This window comes from Colobus angolensis, unplaced genomic scaffold, assembly GCF_000951035.1.
Source record: "Colobus angolensis palliatus isolate OR3802 unplaced genomic scaffold, Cang.pa_1.0 Scaffold278, whole genome shotgun sequence".
In the NCBI taxonomy this organism is placed as follows: Eukaryota; Metazoa; Chordata; class Mammalia; order Primates; family Cercopithecidae; genus Colobus; species Colobus angolensis.
In genome coordinates, this window is record NW_012116021.1 from 2,458,597 (window position 1) to 2,474,316 (window position 15,720).

The window sequence follows — 15,720 nt, forward strand, 5'->3', positions numbered from 1 at the left end:
GGGTGATGCTGATGATAGCTCCAGGAAGCCAGGAGGGGCCTTGGCTTATCTGGGAAAAAAGCCTTGTCTGGGGACGTGCTTCTTTTGACTGTAGCAGAGGCCTCTGCCACGTACTGTTGCATGGTTGGTACTAAACCTTTGAGAGGACAAAGAAGAGGCAGGGTATCCTTCTCCAGAGAAGAAAGCTCTTGTCCCCCTAATACACTGCTTTGCCACCTGAGTCTCTGTGACTGGTTGAGGCCACAGTGATAGCACATAACCACTTCAACAGGACAGCTGTGTGTATTTTATCTTGAACTCTTCAGATTGATTTAACAGAAGCTTTTGGAGGAATTGGGATTGTGTTTGAGAAACGACATAGTAAGGGTGTGTTTGGGCTGTGGGCAGGAAGTTGAAGGTGTGGGGGGGAAAGAGTCACATCTGTGGGTAGCTCAGTTGTCCTGACTGCCTCAGCACTGAAGACAGTTCCACCACCTAGCTCTTGGGACAACTATCCCCACACAGTGTCATCCTGTAGGCAGGTGCCTGGGGACTCCCTGGAGGGAGATAATATAATAGTCCCAGCAATCACCTTCTTGTGAAACCAGCCTGTTAGGATCAAGCAACCTGACAAACACCATTAAGTTCGTGGCCCGAGGGCTGGGGATGCAGCCAGGAATAAAGCAGGCCCTGATGGACCCACAATGTCAGGGCAGAGCTAGATGCTAAGCCAGTGACTCTGAATTTCACTACAAGTGCTCTGAAGGAGGAAAAAACAAGGTTCTGGGTAACACAGACCTGGGGCGCTGACCAAGCCTGGACCTGGGGTTCCCTGAGGAAGCACATTTCCCCTGAGACTTGAAGGAGTTGACCAGGTGCAATGGTGTGTCTGGGGACAGTCTCAGGGAGCAGCACAAGCAGACACTAACAAAAGCCCTGCGTGGGGCCGCTGATGCAGAGACAGATGGCTGTGGCTGCAGGGCTATGGGTGAGGTGGGAGCAGGGAAAGGAGCTGTGAGCCATGAAAGACCCAGCCCCGCCCACCTGGCCACTGTAAGGAGTATGGGCTTCTCCTCAGAACCAGAACCCCTTGAGGTTTCTGGAGAGTTTTAATAAGTGTCTTCCAAGGCATCTCTAGCTGCTGTGGAGAATGGATTGGAAAGTGGGGCTGAGCAGATCCCGGAAGGTGAGGTCGGCAGCTGTTGCAACTGGACCCCTCTTCGTTAAGCTGTCCATTCACAAGGCACCCTCCAGGTCTGCAGGAGGGAGCATGAGGGATTCAGGGGATGCTCTTGTCCCCTGTACACACCTAGGGGCCAGTTCGACTGCAGTAGGTAGGTCAGGGTTATGGGAGACTCTGGTCAACCTGTGTGCCCTCCCATCCGCAAAGTCCTTAGGAGCCTTCCCTTGTAGTCAGACTCACCATTTTATTTATTCAAGGCCTGGAGAATGAACAGGGGCCAAACCGAGGTGAGAGGACTGACCCTGGAGTCACCGTTTGGGGGCTTAGGATAGCCCTTTTTCAGAAGAGGGGCTATGTGCAGCTTAGTTACCTTTTGGTGCTCAGGAAATAGGGGGCTGTGACTGGCTGGCTTCCTTTATCCCTAGGATGATATACCAGAGCTCGTGTCTATAGAAGTTTGTAGCCATCTAGGAAGAGATCTGTGGCAGATCACATAGTAAGTGTGATTTCACATGAGCATCACTGCCATGCTGGGCTCTTGGACCTCCGTGGGACCTTGGGGAGATGCTTGCAGGAGAGTCCTCAAAGGCCTAGCTGGCAAGATGGGAGGGTCTGAGAGCTGAGGCACACATAGGCCAGTGTGGGCAGTGGACACATTCTGGCTTGCCATTGCCCCGTGCTCTCTTGAACCAGGGAAGTCTGTCATCCCTTCTGTTTCTCACCGCACATGGACACTAAGGCATCAAGGCTCCAGCTGAAATGCATCTTAAACCCTGAATCCAGATCCCTCGTCTTCCCACCATATACAGAACCATATGCTAAGCTTAGCAGCAGAGGGAGAAAACCACTTTTAATGGATGTCAATGTCAGCCCTGGATTGTTTTCTTCTTTCTCTCCAATTTCTCAGCACTCCTGAGAATGCTGATTTTCCTGGTAGGAAGGGCAGGGCTGATGCAGGATATTGCCCAGACTGTAACAAGAATCTCAGAGATGCATCATCTTCCCCATCATATTCCTTTCCTTTTCCCTCGCCTCCTGTCAAAGTGGTTTGATCCAACTGAGTTTGATCCAATGGGAGAGGGGCTTGTACCTCACCACTCAGGTAGCCCTGCTCTGCTGAGAGTTGACACCTGATGAATGTGCCTGAGCCAGAGACTGTGCCCAGCAGGTGACATGCCCCCAGTGAATATTTGTCCAGTGACTGCAGCCTTGCTTCCCTTCACCAGCAGCTCTGGATGTGTGGAATGAGAGTCTGTGGCTTGGGTGGGCTCCCATTCCCACACTTCTATGTAACTGATTAGTTCATTCAGAAAGAATTTTTAGCACCTCCTACGGTGCAAGCAGGGTGCAAAGGAAAGGGCCTTTCTGAGGGGAGAAAAGATACATCTGCAAAAACTCTGATACCAAAACCGACTGTGATAAGGCTTGAAGGAGACCCTGGCCAAGGATCAGGACATCAAGGGTAGAGTTTGTAGAGTAAGTAGCATTAGAAATGACTGATTGTAGGAATAGAAGTGATCAAAATTTGGCTTCCCTACATTTCTAATGTGTTATAGTTTATTGTGGTTTTTGTTATAGACAATGACTTGTTGAATCACCTCAAGAACTGTGTGAAATAGGCAAGACTTTTTTTTTTTTCAAGTTAGAAGATAATAGGGGAGAGGGCATGCCAGAAGGAGGAGAAATCCAAAGACTGGCGAGACCAGGTTCCTGAAAGGTGATAGATTGTTGGGATTAAGAGTAACTGCTGCAGAATCCAATGGAGGAGAGTTTGTATCTGGACTTCACTTAAAAAAATTACCTTTGCTTAACTAACACAGGAACAGAAAAACCAAACACCAGATGTTCTCACTCATAAGTGGGAGGTGAACAATAAGAACACATGGACACAGAGAGGGGAACATCACACACTGGGGTCTGTTGGGGGGTGGGAGGCAAGGGGAGGGAGAGCATTAGGACAAATACCTAATGCATGTAGGGCTTAAAACATAGATGATGGATTGATAGGTGCAGCAAATCATCATGGCATATGTATACCTGTGTAACAAACCTGCACATTCTGCACATGTATCCCAGAACTTAAAGTAAAATTTTAAAAATTACTTTTCCTTTTTTTTAAAAAAAATATTTTTATTGATACATAACAGATGTACATACTTTGGGGTACATGTGATAATCTAATACATTCATATAATGTGTAAAGATCAAATCAGGGTTATTGGGATAGCCATCACCTTAAATATTTATCTTTTCTTTATTCTAGGAACATTTGAATTACTTTATTCTAGCTATTTGGTAATGTAGAGTAGATTAATGTTAACTATAGTCACCCTACCAATCTATTGAACATTAGATCTTATTTCTTCCATCTAACTGTATATCCATACCCATTAATCAACCTCTTTTAGCTGTGTGAGGTTTGAGAAGGTCACTCAACCTCTTGGTGCCTTGGTGCCTTTCGTTATAAACAAGAATGATAAAACCTGTTCATTATGGTGGTTATGGGATTGAAATGAGATTAGGGGGGTAAATGCAGAGTCTGACATGCAGTAAAAGCTCAAACAGTGCAACTCTTTATTCTTTTAAGTGGATTATTGGGATCTGAGTCATGTGGTAGGAGGCAGAACTGGAAAGACATACATGGGTTCCCATGTGTAGCAGCTGGTAGACATAAAGGTGTCTTAGTTTGGGAACCCCTAGAAGCTGACCCTGAGAGAAATATTCAAGGGCAAGTAATTTATTTGGGAAGTAATCTCAGGACTTCTAGGTCAGGGAATGGGGAACTGAGATGGGAAGCCAGGAAGAGTGTTTACCGAGCTAGCAATCACTGTGGGAAACTGGATCTGGGATATTTGTCCACCATCATCTCTAGGAGGGCTGCTCCTGGGGTATTAAGCCCTGCAGACACTTGGCCCACCCCAGAGAAGGCTCTCAGGAAGAGAGAAGCAGGTGCTGGCCGCTGGGAGCCAGCTAGCATCAGAAAGTGGGAAGGTCTGAGGGATATCAGTGGGACACACATAGTGTTTGCTGGACAAGCTTTGCAGTGTCTCATCCAGCCCCTACCCAACCAGATTCTCCTGCTAGCCAGGGGCATTTTATTTCCTAGGGAATCAGCAGTGCTGGTTTTCCTTCTTTACCTTGTGGTCTTAGGTCTTTTTAGCTCTCGGATCTCACCTTTGTGGGAAATAAGACTCATGGGTCACACTCAGCCTTTGGACACGCAGGTGTCGATGCTCTCCTTGGGAACGTCCTTCTCTCCAGGACAGCACTTTACGCAACTGCACAAATCATGGTGAGGAGATGGGCTGGACTGGAAACTTGCAGGCAGCCCCTGAAGAATCCTAGGACAGGGACAGATCTGGGGCCCAACTGGTCACACCCTGAAGATGAACATGAATGGGTCGCTTAGTCAAAAGGGCATCTGTATCCCCATAACTCCCCCAAATGACTGTCCAGAGCACACAGCTGAGCACGGGACAGCTTTTGGAAACACTGACTCACTTTTTGGGTTCTTTGAGGTTTCTGCTTTAGAGAATGGGGCATTCTGCCTGTTGCTGCCAACTATGACTTCACACTGCACAGAGCTGTTGGCTGGAAGAGGAACCCTGTCTCCCAAATGCGAAGATGAATGATTGAAAGGAAAGGCCAGGAGAGAAAGTCAGTGAAGTGGAGGAGATGTCGAACGGAAGTGAAGTTGGAAGAGCCCAAGCAAGGCTGCTGGGATACAGGCTGGTGGAGAAAAAAGCCCCTCATGCCTCCCCACTTAGGCTTGGATTAGCCAAGGGAAGACCTGGAAGGCAAGAAATGAAGACCAGGAGGAAGGTTTTGGCCAGCAGTAGTCACCTGGAGAATAGCTATTAAGGCCTGTTTGGGGATCCTAATCTGTGGAACCCTCACCTTCTTCAGAGGCAAATAGATGTTCACATTTAGGCCTTGATATAGTCTGTTTTTTGGAATCCAGACCTGTTGGAAGGGCACCATCTTTGACAAAGAAATAAGGGAAGAAATAGAAGAGAGAGTGACTTGGGACATCATTCAAATGTATTTTATAAAGCTGCTATAAGTAAGAAGAGCTCTGTATGCACTATGCAAGCGTTCCAAGGGCATGAAAAGAACCCTTTATGAGCAGACCAAGCAGACAGGGGCTCCTTGGCAAACAGGCAGTTTCCATTAAGAAAAAGCCCAACATCACGGTGTCTGAAGTATTGGGACCCCAAGATACCTGCAGGCAGAGCTAGCACCTCACAGGTTTAAGTACAGGGACCAGCGGAGATTCAACCTTCTCTGCCTGGAAGGAATGGCCTTTGTGTCCAGATGATGTGAATTGGGAGTGTTTTCCTCCGGGGTCATTTGCACCTTAACCTTTCTGCACTCCTGTAGCATGTACGAGGTATGCAGGAAGAGAGGGCTTCTTGTCACACAGGTTCCTTGAGAGTCTGAACTGAAGACTACTGTGAAGTTTGTTACCGTCATAGAATTCAGATGCAAGTCTTGTGCTGGCCTAGGTTTTGAATTCTTGAATTGCACGTGATATGGTGGCTTCACACACCCTTAGAGCCCAGGGACAAGGCCCATGAGACCCATGGGTGGTAGGTGTCTGCACACTCATAAATGCAGCTTTTAGTCATTTTGAATTTCCAATGGCATGCTGGTAAGGAAAAGGAAGAAAACTAACAATAGGTGGGCTCAGGTCAAAGGGAAACTGGCCAGCTGCCGGGCTGGTCCCCAGAGTCTAGCCAGCACTCCCATTCCAACATATCATGGTGGGTAAGATATCAGGGCTTGAGTCTGATTGGGACTGGTCTGGCTGACCGTGGCGCTTAGTGCGGTGGATCTGGAAAGCACTCCTGTTGTTAACCAAAAATTAATAATGCTGTGATTCCAACGGGGCAGACAGGGATCTACGTGGTTTGAGATTGGTCCATTAGCCATTAGCAAGATGCAATGAGAAAGTGTGAGCAGGACTTGAGTCCATCTGCCAGGAAAAAGAAAGATGATGGTGTGCTCACTGCATTGTTAGAGCCTAGCTGCACAGCTGGGATTTGGGCAGGGCTCCTGTCTCAGCTTTTCAGCATCTCATTGAAGTGGCAATCAGAGCCTGTGATAGAGACCCTGTCATATTGCTAAGGTGCTTCCAGAAGGCTTGGAGGGAGGGCTTCAGCTTGGTGGTTGCATTAGTCTGTTCTCCCGCTGCTATAAAGAACTGCCCAATACTGGGTAATTTATAAAGGAAAGAGGTTTAATTGACTCAGAGTTCCACATGGCCGGGGAGGCTTCAGGAAACTTACAATCCTGGCAGAAGGGGAAGAAAAACATCCTTCTTCACATGTTGGCAGGAAGATGAAGTGCTGAGCAAAGGGGGAAGAGCCCCTTATAAAACCATCAGATCCTGTGAGAACCCACCCATTATCACGAGAACAGCATGAGGGTAACTGCCCATGATTCAATTACCTCCTACAGGGTCCCTTCCATGATACATAGGGATTATGGGAACTACAACTCAAGATGAGATTTGGGTGGGGACACAGCCAAACCATGTCAGTGGTGTAGGAGGGGAAATCTGTCTAGGAACACCAGTTGCCAGGCAGAGGGAGCTGGCACATAGTAGGTACTTTATAAATAAATGAAGTGGAGTTCCAGGCCATACCTGCTGTTGGGATTAGGCCTGGATAGACCAGCCTCAGCTAGGCTTGTGAGAAGCTGAACCCAGTGAGTAAAGATGGGCTCTAGGTTGGCAGCCAGGCTGGGCAGGTGGGGACTGATGAATGGCTTCTGGTCATCGAGTCCTTCTTTGTGGTGAATGCAGGGGGACATGAGTGAGCTCTATAGCCAGAGGCTCAGAGCCTGGGCTCAATCATGCTGCCAATTTATTCACGGTCACCCACTATCCAGATAGCCATGGGCTGCACTTCTTCCTTGTGCATAGTGTGATAAGAGAGCTGATTGGGGTTGGACCTGAGAATCCTGGAGTGTTCTGGCTCTGACTCCCCCTCCCACCTGTAGGTTTTTCCTCTTTACTTACTGGGCACCAGCACCACTTCCTTTCTTGGAAGTGGTGGCCCAGGCTGTCCTGCTGAACTCCATTTCAGGAGCCAGCTGTGGGGTTCTACATTCCCAAGCCCCTAGGATCTTTGAGTAAACCCTGCTGCTACTGACCTAGAGAGGTAGAATGCTTGCAGGGATGAGGGCCGAAGACTGGGTCTCCCCAGACACTTTCCCCAGGTGCTGGAGTTGAGGGCACAGACACCACTTTCAGCTTGAGGTTTCCACTCTGTGCAGCGCAGAAGGTCAGTCCCAGGAGATGTGCTTCACCAGGCTCCCTAGAAGAGGGGCAGTTAGAGTCTTTGTTGCATTCCCCCATCCTGCCCCACCATGGGACTCCTGGGATGGTGCCTTGGGCCTGCCTTCACTAATTTGGATAATTCCTTTCGGGATATTAAATGCTCTTGCCCAAGGGTGAAGCTGACAGCTCTGGGAAGGAGAACTCCTGCTGCATCCATGCCACATTTACCAGGGCTTTTTAGGAGCCAGGAGCCCCATTTGGTGCCAGGGAGGCTGATATAAAAGACATAGTCCCTGCCCCAAGGAGTCTTGTGGAGGAGATAGGCATGTCGAAGAGTACAGGACGATGTCATGAGTGTCCTGGGAGAGGCGCAGGCTCTGTTTGGAGTGGACTCTCACCAGCTTACATCAGTTAAAGCCTGGAAGTTGTGAAAGTAGTGAGCTACTTCCATAGTAAAGGGTAAATATTTGCTCCCTGAGCTCCCCAGGTGATGATGCCCAATATTCCAGTCAACCAGCCATTCCAGCCTGATACCTCCTTGACCCCACCCCACCCCATCCCTGGATCCAGGAACTAAGGATCAGTGCCTGGCTTAGGAGGTGATGTCCATTTGGTCCTGAGTTTGTGCTCTATGAAGTGTTATTGTCTCAAATATCAGCCCTAGTTCCATGATGGACAGCACAGCAGAGGAATTTGTGACTGAGAAACAGGGGGCCAAGGAAAGCTCTCCAAAGGTGAAGACATCTGGCTGAGTTGTGAAGGATGAGACTCTGAGAACTGTGTGTCAGTCAGCATCTTTCCTCAGCTCTCTGTTTTGTGCTTCTTGGGCCCTTAGCATTGGGCCTCAGCCCTGTCCTTGGCTACTTAGATAGCTCTTCTCCACTGCAGGTTGGAGTCCACCTGGTCTCAGCTTCAAGGAGAAGCTTCTAGGAATTCCTGCGAGGTCTGAACACTCACTGAGTGCAGAACTGAGCATGGGGCACAAGGAGGGTGAGCAAGATAAATAGAATGCAGCAGACTTTGTTGTCAAGGAATTTATGCTCTCACAGGGGAAGCCGGGCAGATAATGCCTAGACACACAGGTGACAGGATTACATACATACATCAGCAGCCACCTAGAAAAATTTCCCAGTAATGAGAGGGTGAGGCTGGGATCGCTGAGTGACTGTGACTAGGTGGCGATGGTTTGTTAAAAGCTTAGTGGAGAGGAAGATGTGGCACATCGGAACCCCAGAAGGAGACATTCAGCTCCACCGACATTCTGAGTAGCCAGGGTTGGGCAGGGAGAGGCACCATGGCTCAGAGAATGCTAGAGGGAACCAGATCTGGGAAGCCAGGGCTTTGCTTGGCTGACTTGCAAAGTGCAGGCTGGGTTACAAGCGGAGGAGGAAGCGGTGGGTAAGGATGGGAAGGGGGTGGCTGAGAAGAGTCTCACACTACATGCCTGTCACAGCCTCAGCCACTGCAGCTGCAAGTAGGGTTACCCTCCCTGCCACGGTGGCCACAGATCCTGACCTCAATTCCTGCACAACCCAAGGATTGCTTTTCTTCTTGGAGAGGAAAATAAACATTCTTTGAGCCCTAGCATATTTCAGGGAATGTGCTTGGGCTTTTTACAAACACTATTTTAGTTCATTGTTATGATGCCTCCATGAGGTCAGCATCATTATCTCTATTTTACAGATGAGGAAACTGAGGCCATGGGAGGTCACCTAGCTTGTCAGTGACAGGCTGGAAAGTGAAACCCAGTGCTGACCCCAAAGCTGTTGTTTTTTCATTATACCAAACCGTTTCCAAAAATAGTACAGGGAAGAACCAGAGGGGAGAAGGCGTGATGATGCCTGGCAGGTAGACTTCTCTGTGGAAGTGAGCACACCTCCCTGGAGTAGCTTGATTTTATTTTCTTTGAGAGAAAGATGAGAACACATGGGGACAAGAAGAATGAGAGATACAAAAGCCATTTACACAGGTCCCATTAGCAATCCCCTTTCTTCTCAGCTTCCAACTGGATTCAAGCCCCAGGAAAGCATCTCAGTAGTGTAATGGTTTGGACATGGGAAACAGAGAAAAGGTTGCTTCCATCCTCAAAGGGTCTGTAGCTCTGTTTATAGTCCCTTCTCCTCAGTTTCAGATTTTCTGCAGGCTTAAGGCTTCCTAATAGAAGTTTGGTTTGGTGTGAGGGGTTTGATAGCTATTGGGATGTCTTGGGCCTATAGGGGACATGATCGATGTCATCTTTGAAAAAAAATGGAGCCTAGAACAGGTTAGCACTCAAAGGCTGAAAGCTGAAAGGGTTGCTAAGAGGTCCTCATATCCTTCTGGGCATGAGGCTGTCTAAGACAGAAACTGTAGAAATAAAAAGACAAGGGAAGTTACTTGCAATATCAGGAAGAAGGGACTGATGGGACTTGAATCTGAGAAAGAAAAGATGTCACAGAGCCTTTTGAGTAGATGTGGTCAATGGATGGTACTTTCATAGTCCTTCCATGTACTGTGCCCAGGGCAGACATCACTAATCGATCACAGGGGTTATTATTATTATTTTTTTGTCCTGCTCAACCACAGACCTCTTCTAATCACAGCACTCTGTGTTAGCTCTTGCCAACCCACTGGTATTGTACATAAGTTAAAATTGACTCACCATCTCTGCTGTCATGTTTCAAGTCAGGAGCACTCAGTAAAGGTAGTTTGGGAAAGTTCAGGTGGTAAGAGTGAGCCATTCTGTCCATATTTACTCTTAAGAGTTGAGGGGAATGTGTATTCTGATAACAAGAACTTCAGGACAGGGGAGAGGTTAGGCATCTACAAGAGCTGTAGAACTGGAATCAATCTTTAATTAGGCAGTAATTGAAGTCATGTGAATGGAGAGAGAGGGTGAGTATATGAGGAAAAGAACAGACGGTTTATTGCTAGAGGAAAGGAAATGGGTGGCAATGCTGAAGCAAGGGAGGGAAAAGCGAACAGGAGAGAAGCCTGCATTTCCTTCACTTGGGTGAGGAAGGCTACCACTCCAGCTCCTTAAACGGAGCCCCCTGGAATCTTCAGAAATCCCAGAGCTGGTTGCCTTACAAAATACAAAGGTGAACATCATTTCCTCCCTTTCAGGCTGCAGATGTAAGTCGGTGTTCCTCCCAGTGCTCAGGTCTTACAGGAGCTGGCCCCAGGGCCTGCCTTCCTCCTGCAGCCCCTGCTCCACATTCTTCTGCAGCCCCTATTCCAGCCTACCCTTCCTTCTTCATCCTGTGACTTCTCTCTTCTTCTCTGTGGCCCGATTGCATCCCAGCTTGCTGTGCACGAAAGAGAGGGCTGGCCACCACAAATGTGATCTTGTCTTTCTGATGCTTACCTTGACTAATCACACTGACACCCTCAGGTTCCGCGATAATTATTCCTGCAAAGTCAAGGACTCCCTTTCCTCCTAGTGACCTGAACTTACCCTCTAACAATGAAAATGCCCCAAGCTTTGGAGTGACTTTTCTGCATTAACTCTGAGGCAGAGTTGCAGTGAGAAAATCTACCCTTTTAATAGGCGAAAATATTGCCCTCATAAGTCTTTATACAATGCACTTGAGCTTAATGCTCACTTACCAATTCGCCTTTATAACTTCCATATTGAGTGAATTAAGTCCTCCATGTGGGTAGTTATTAAAGAAGTGATAAGTGCTTTATAATTCAGTAAAGGGTGGCCTGGCCATTTCATATTTTCCTAAGGAAATTGGCCACCCGAAGGGCAACACTCTCAGAACCCCTGGGGCCAGCTGATTTTAGGCACAGAGCTCGCACTATTGGATTACTTTCAAGCCAGCTGCTCAGGCCTGGACCAAACTCCTTCTTGCTCAGACTTTTTCCCCCAAGACCCATTGGGGAGTAAGGGTCAAAATCAATGTCTGTCTCCCTGCCTGAGGCTGTTTTTACTCTTGATCAAAGGCCTCCATTTTCTCCCCTGGTTCAAAGCTAAGATGTCTAGTAAGGATCAGAGGTTTTGTAATCAACATGATTTGATTCTCATCTGTAGACAGGAGGAGATTTTCTCTAAGGGGCTACAAGGGTTCCAACCCTCTGACCCCAATCCCATGGGCACAGCTTGCTCCTTTATACTTTAGACTCTTCAAGTGGTTGGAAAAAGTGCTGTCCCCATCAAGACCTTGGTAAACAGATTTTTCATGACTTGTTGCGAGGTCACAGGGTTCTGAGGAGGGACACTCATTTATTAATTTGTTTATTTAAAATTTCTACTGTGTATCAGGAACTTGGATGAGTGTTGCAGATACAATAGTGAATAAGAGAGGTTGCCTGCCTTCAGGGAACCTGCATTGCATTAGGAGAGAGACACAAGGGTCTTTGTGAACAAGTGAACACATAGGTGACATAATCAGAGGTTTTGACAAGTAATAATAAAGGAGTTATCTGGAGCATCATTTCTCAACCTTATTGCTACTGATATTTTGGAATGGATAATTCTCTGTTGGGGGTGGGGCTGTGTCTTGTGCATTGTAGGAGATTAATAACATCTCTAGCCTCACCCCGCTAGACACCAGTGGCACTGCCCCAATACTGACAATCAAAACTGATGTCTTCAGACAGTCCAAGCCTGGAGGGCACAATCCACCCCTGACTTGAGCATGAGCACTATTGATCTAGAGGAAGGTTCAGAGAATGACCCTAGCTAGGCTGGTCAGGGAAGGCTTCTCTGAAGAAGTGACATTTCAAAAGAATCCTGAAGCTGGCATCTTGGCCGAGGGACAAGTAAATGCAAAGGTCCTGAGAGGAGACCAGTGAGGCTGCAGTCAAGTGAATAAAGAGGGAGGGAGGTTTGAGCTGAGGAGAGAATGGCAAACGTTACATCAGGAAGGATCCTGCTGGTCATGATGGAGTCTGAATTTTCTCCCGAGTGCAAGCGCATGAGAAGCCACTAGAGGTTTTTTGTTTGTTTTGGTGGAATGCGTGATTAAATTTATATTCCAACTAATTCACTGGGGTTTCTTTGTGGAGGACAGATTTTAAGTGGGCCGCAGTGGAAACAGTAGTCATGTTTTGGAGCAAGGGTCTTTGCGAAAGGTGATGGTGGCCTGGACCCAGGTGATAACAGTGGATGTGGCAAGAAGTAGATAGAGTTGAAGGGCAGAATCAATGACAGGGTTTGGCTGGGACAACTCCAGCCAAAGGAGGCTAGAGATGTTATTAATCTCCTACAATGCACAAGACACAGCCCCACCCCCAACAGAGAATTATCCATTCCAAAATATCAGTAGCAATAAGGTTGAGAAATGATGCTCCAGATAACTCCTTTATTATTACTTGTCAAAACCTCTGATTATGTCACCTATGTGTTCACTTGTTCACTGATACCAGTGCCATTTATTGATATGGACACAGCTCACTGGGAGGAAAGCAGGGGCTGGTATTGGGTCTGCTAAGATGTCAGCTAAACATCTGGAGCTCAGGGAAAGTTCTGCTAGAGATACACATTTGAGTGCTATCAGCACAAGGATGGTGCTCAGAGCAGAGCACTTGGGGGGGATTACCTTGGCTCATGAGAGTGGAAGTGAGTAGAGGAGCCCTAGGCTCCCTGGGAGACTCCAATATTTAAGGATCAGGCAAAGAATACAACATCAGCAAAGGAGCCTAAGAAAGAATATCCAGAGAGTAGAAGGAAACCCAGGAGAGAGTGTAGTCAAGGAAGCCATGGAAGAAAGAATGTTTCAAGGAAGAAAGAGTGGTTAATGGGGTAAAATGCTACCCAGTGACTGAATAATGGGTGACAGACAAGAGTCGATTGGATTTGCAAACATAAAAATCACAGGTGACCTTGACAGTGTAGTTTCAGCAGAGTGGTGGGACAGACGACAAACTGGGATGGAGAATCAAAGGGAGGTGAGGAAGAAGGGCCTGCAGGTGTAGACGATTCTTTTAAACCATTTACCATAAAGAGGTGTAGACACATGAGTTGGTAGTTGGAGGAGGACATGGAATCAAGGAGGTTTTTTTTTTTTTCTTTGTAGATTGGCTTTCCTAGAAGATGTTTGTATGTTGATGGAAAAATATAACAGGCCGAGAGTTGAGGGTAGGGAAGAGGAAGAGAAAAAAAATGAGTGTGTTCCTGAGAAGGTGGGAAAGGTTGAGGCTGGGTAGAAAGTCCACATGGGAAACTGATAGCTAAATGGTTAAGGTCTGACATTGATCCCTTTGGAGATTCATTCATTTATTCGCCTTGTGGTCACTACTTGCAAAACACTGGAACCATAGCCTCCTGGCCTTGGCCTTAGAAAACCCATGCTTTGGTGAAGTCATGTAGGGACAGGAAAGGTGGAAAAGATGTGCCCGGGTGCCAAGGGCATTTCTGCTTCCTCTTTGTTTGGTGTGGGAGGCCCTCCTACTTCCCCACTGCTGACCCTGACAGTGGGCGTCAAGCAGAGACTTGGGCCTGGGAGGGAGCTCTGGATATGGGGCCCTTGAGACCTCTGAGATCACCTTCCTCTTGCTGCTGTGCCCTGCAGTTATGCCCCAGCATGCCTGTCCCTGGGTGGGATGTTCAGTGGTGTGCTCAGGGCCACAACCCTCCCCAGAGATCAAGTTCAGGGTGCCTGTAGGGTCAGACCAGGGCTCTGGGCTGCTCAGGGGGCCAGGGTGAGGGCCGTGCAGGTGCTGAGTGTGGAGATCCTCTGGTAGTGAGGTGGGACAGCTGGGTGGCTACGTAGTACTGTCCTGGATGGCTTTCCAGGTATATACTTACTCAGGGGTAGCTGCCTCAGTTTGAGATTCTGGGGGTGAGTAAATGGTGAGGAAGACTGATATGATCTCTGTTCTCATGCATTATGGTTCTAATGTAGAGACACTGATGGCAAACACATAATCAAATAATCTAATAAGACAATTACAGATGGTTATTAAGGGCTGTGAAGGACGTAAACAGGAGTTTGTGCCACAGAGCAACTGGAGGGGAAACGCGGGGGCTGCTAACATAGTAGGGTCAGGACAGGCTTCTCTGAGAAGGTGATTTCTGAGTGGAGATTTGAGGGATTGGAAGAAGCCAGGGATGAGTGTTTCATGTAGGAGGTCAGGTTGCGAATAAGCTTGGCATATTTAAAGACCAGAGACAGGGCAGAGTGACTGGAGTCCACAAAACAAGGAGAGTGTGTTTAGAGAAGGAGCCCGGGAGGCGTCTGGTGGCCAGCTTGTGCAGGATCTTATGGGTGGCTTCCCAGTGATGTCTGGACATCATTGGATTTTATTGTCATAGCCAAAGGAAGTCATTGGAGGGTTTTAGGCAGGAGACAGTGGTTGCAATAATGTAGATTGTTGGAGAAGAGGGAAAGCAGGGAGGCCAGGTAGGACAGGATGCTTGTTCTCCAGGTTAGAATAGGTGATGGTTACTTGGAGCATTGGTGTGTAGGCAAGCTGGGGTTGCCATACTGTGCCAGCCCGAGCAGCAGCAGTAAAAATAGAAGCAGATAGGCTGGGGAGAGGTAGGGTAGGAGGCCACAGGCTGGGGTTCAACCACAACAGCCTGGACTCCCCAGTGAACTGACTGGCTCCCAGAAGAAATCTCGCTCCTGGGAGTTAGCCCTTTTCTTAGTGGGGTAGCAGTGAAGATGTGCCCTTGATCTTTTCCTGTCAGGAGACACAGCATCTTTGCACCTGCAGAACACAGGTGTGTGCACAAACATTCTTCTTTCCTGGCACAATGCTTTAGAATTGATCAGGAAGCCAGCACAGATGCTGTCATCTTCCATCTGTTCACTGCATGATCTGAATGTTCCTTTCTGTGGTCCCGGGGGTGGTCCCAGATGCGAGGCTGGTTCACCGTGGTCCTTGGCACACAGCTGCTCGTAGGCTTGTGTGCTAAGGTGCTGGCATGCTGGGGTCACTGGCACAAGCTGCTCCAACCCCTGAGTGCTTGGGGCTCTCGGGTCTGGCTCCCCAGGCATCTAGCACACTGTCCCCCACAACAGCTGTCAAGGGAGGGAGAGCGGGGTGACTTGTCTAGCATGATCTGATGCAGCTCCTCCCCAGCCCCCTTGATACCTTAGCACCATGGAGCTGTTGCTCCAGACGGTTTGTTTATAATGCTAAACATATCAGATAATTGAAAGCTAATGCTGCTGTCTGGATCACTAGACATAATATGCCTGGATAACAAATCAGTTTCCTCATTGCCCTACAAGGCTTCGGAGTCAAAAGCGCAGCACATTGTGCGTGTGTGTGCACACGCGCACTCAGGCATGTGTGTGCTCCAATGCCGACTTGTTAGGAAATGGAATTCCAGACTAGCTTC

General features: G+C 48.0%; 1 protein-coding gene across 5 annotated transcripts in view; it reads left to right on the forward strand.

Moving 5' to 3' along the window:
• Nucleotides 1-15,720, forward strand: part of NTRK3 (neurotrophic tyrosine kinase, receptor, type 3) — a 385,977-nt gene that overhangs the window by 47,698 nt on the left and 322,559 nt on the right. The window contains exon 1 of one of the 5 annotated variants that reach the window (XM_011948345.1): nt 1,161-1,313. The exons of the other annotated variants lie outside the window; for them this stretch is intronic. The gene's annotated coding sequence lies outside the window, so the exon portion shown is untranslated. Of the gene's footprint in view, nt 1-1,160; nt 1,314-15,720 lie in introns of those variants that run through there. 5 annotated transcript variants of the gene reach the window in all.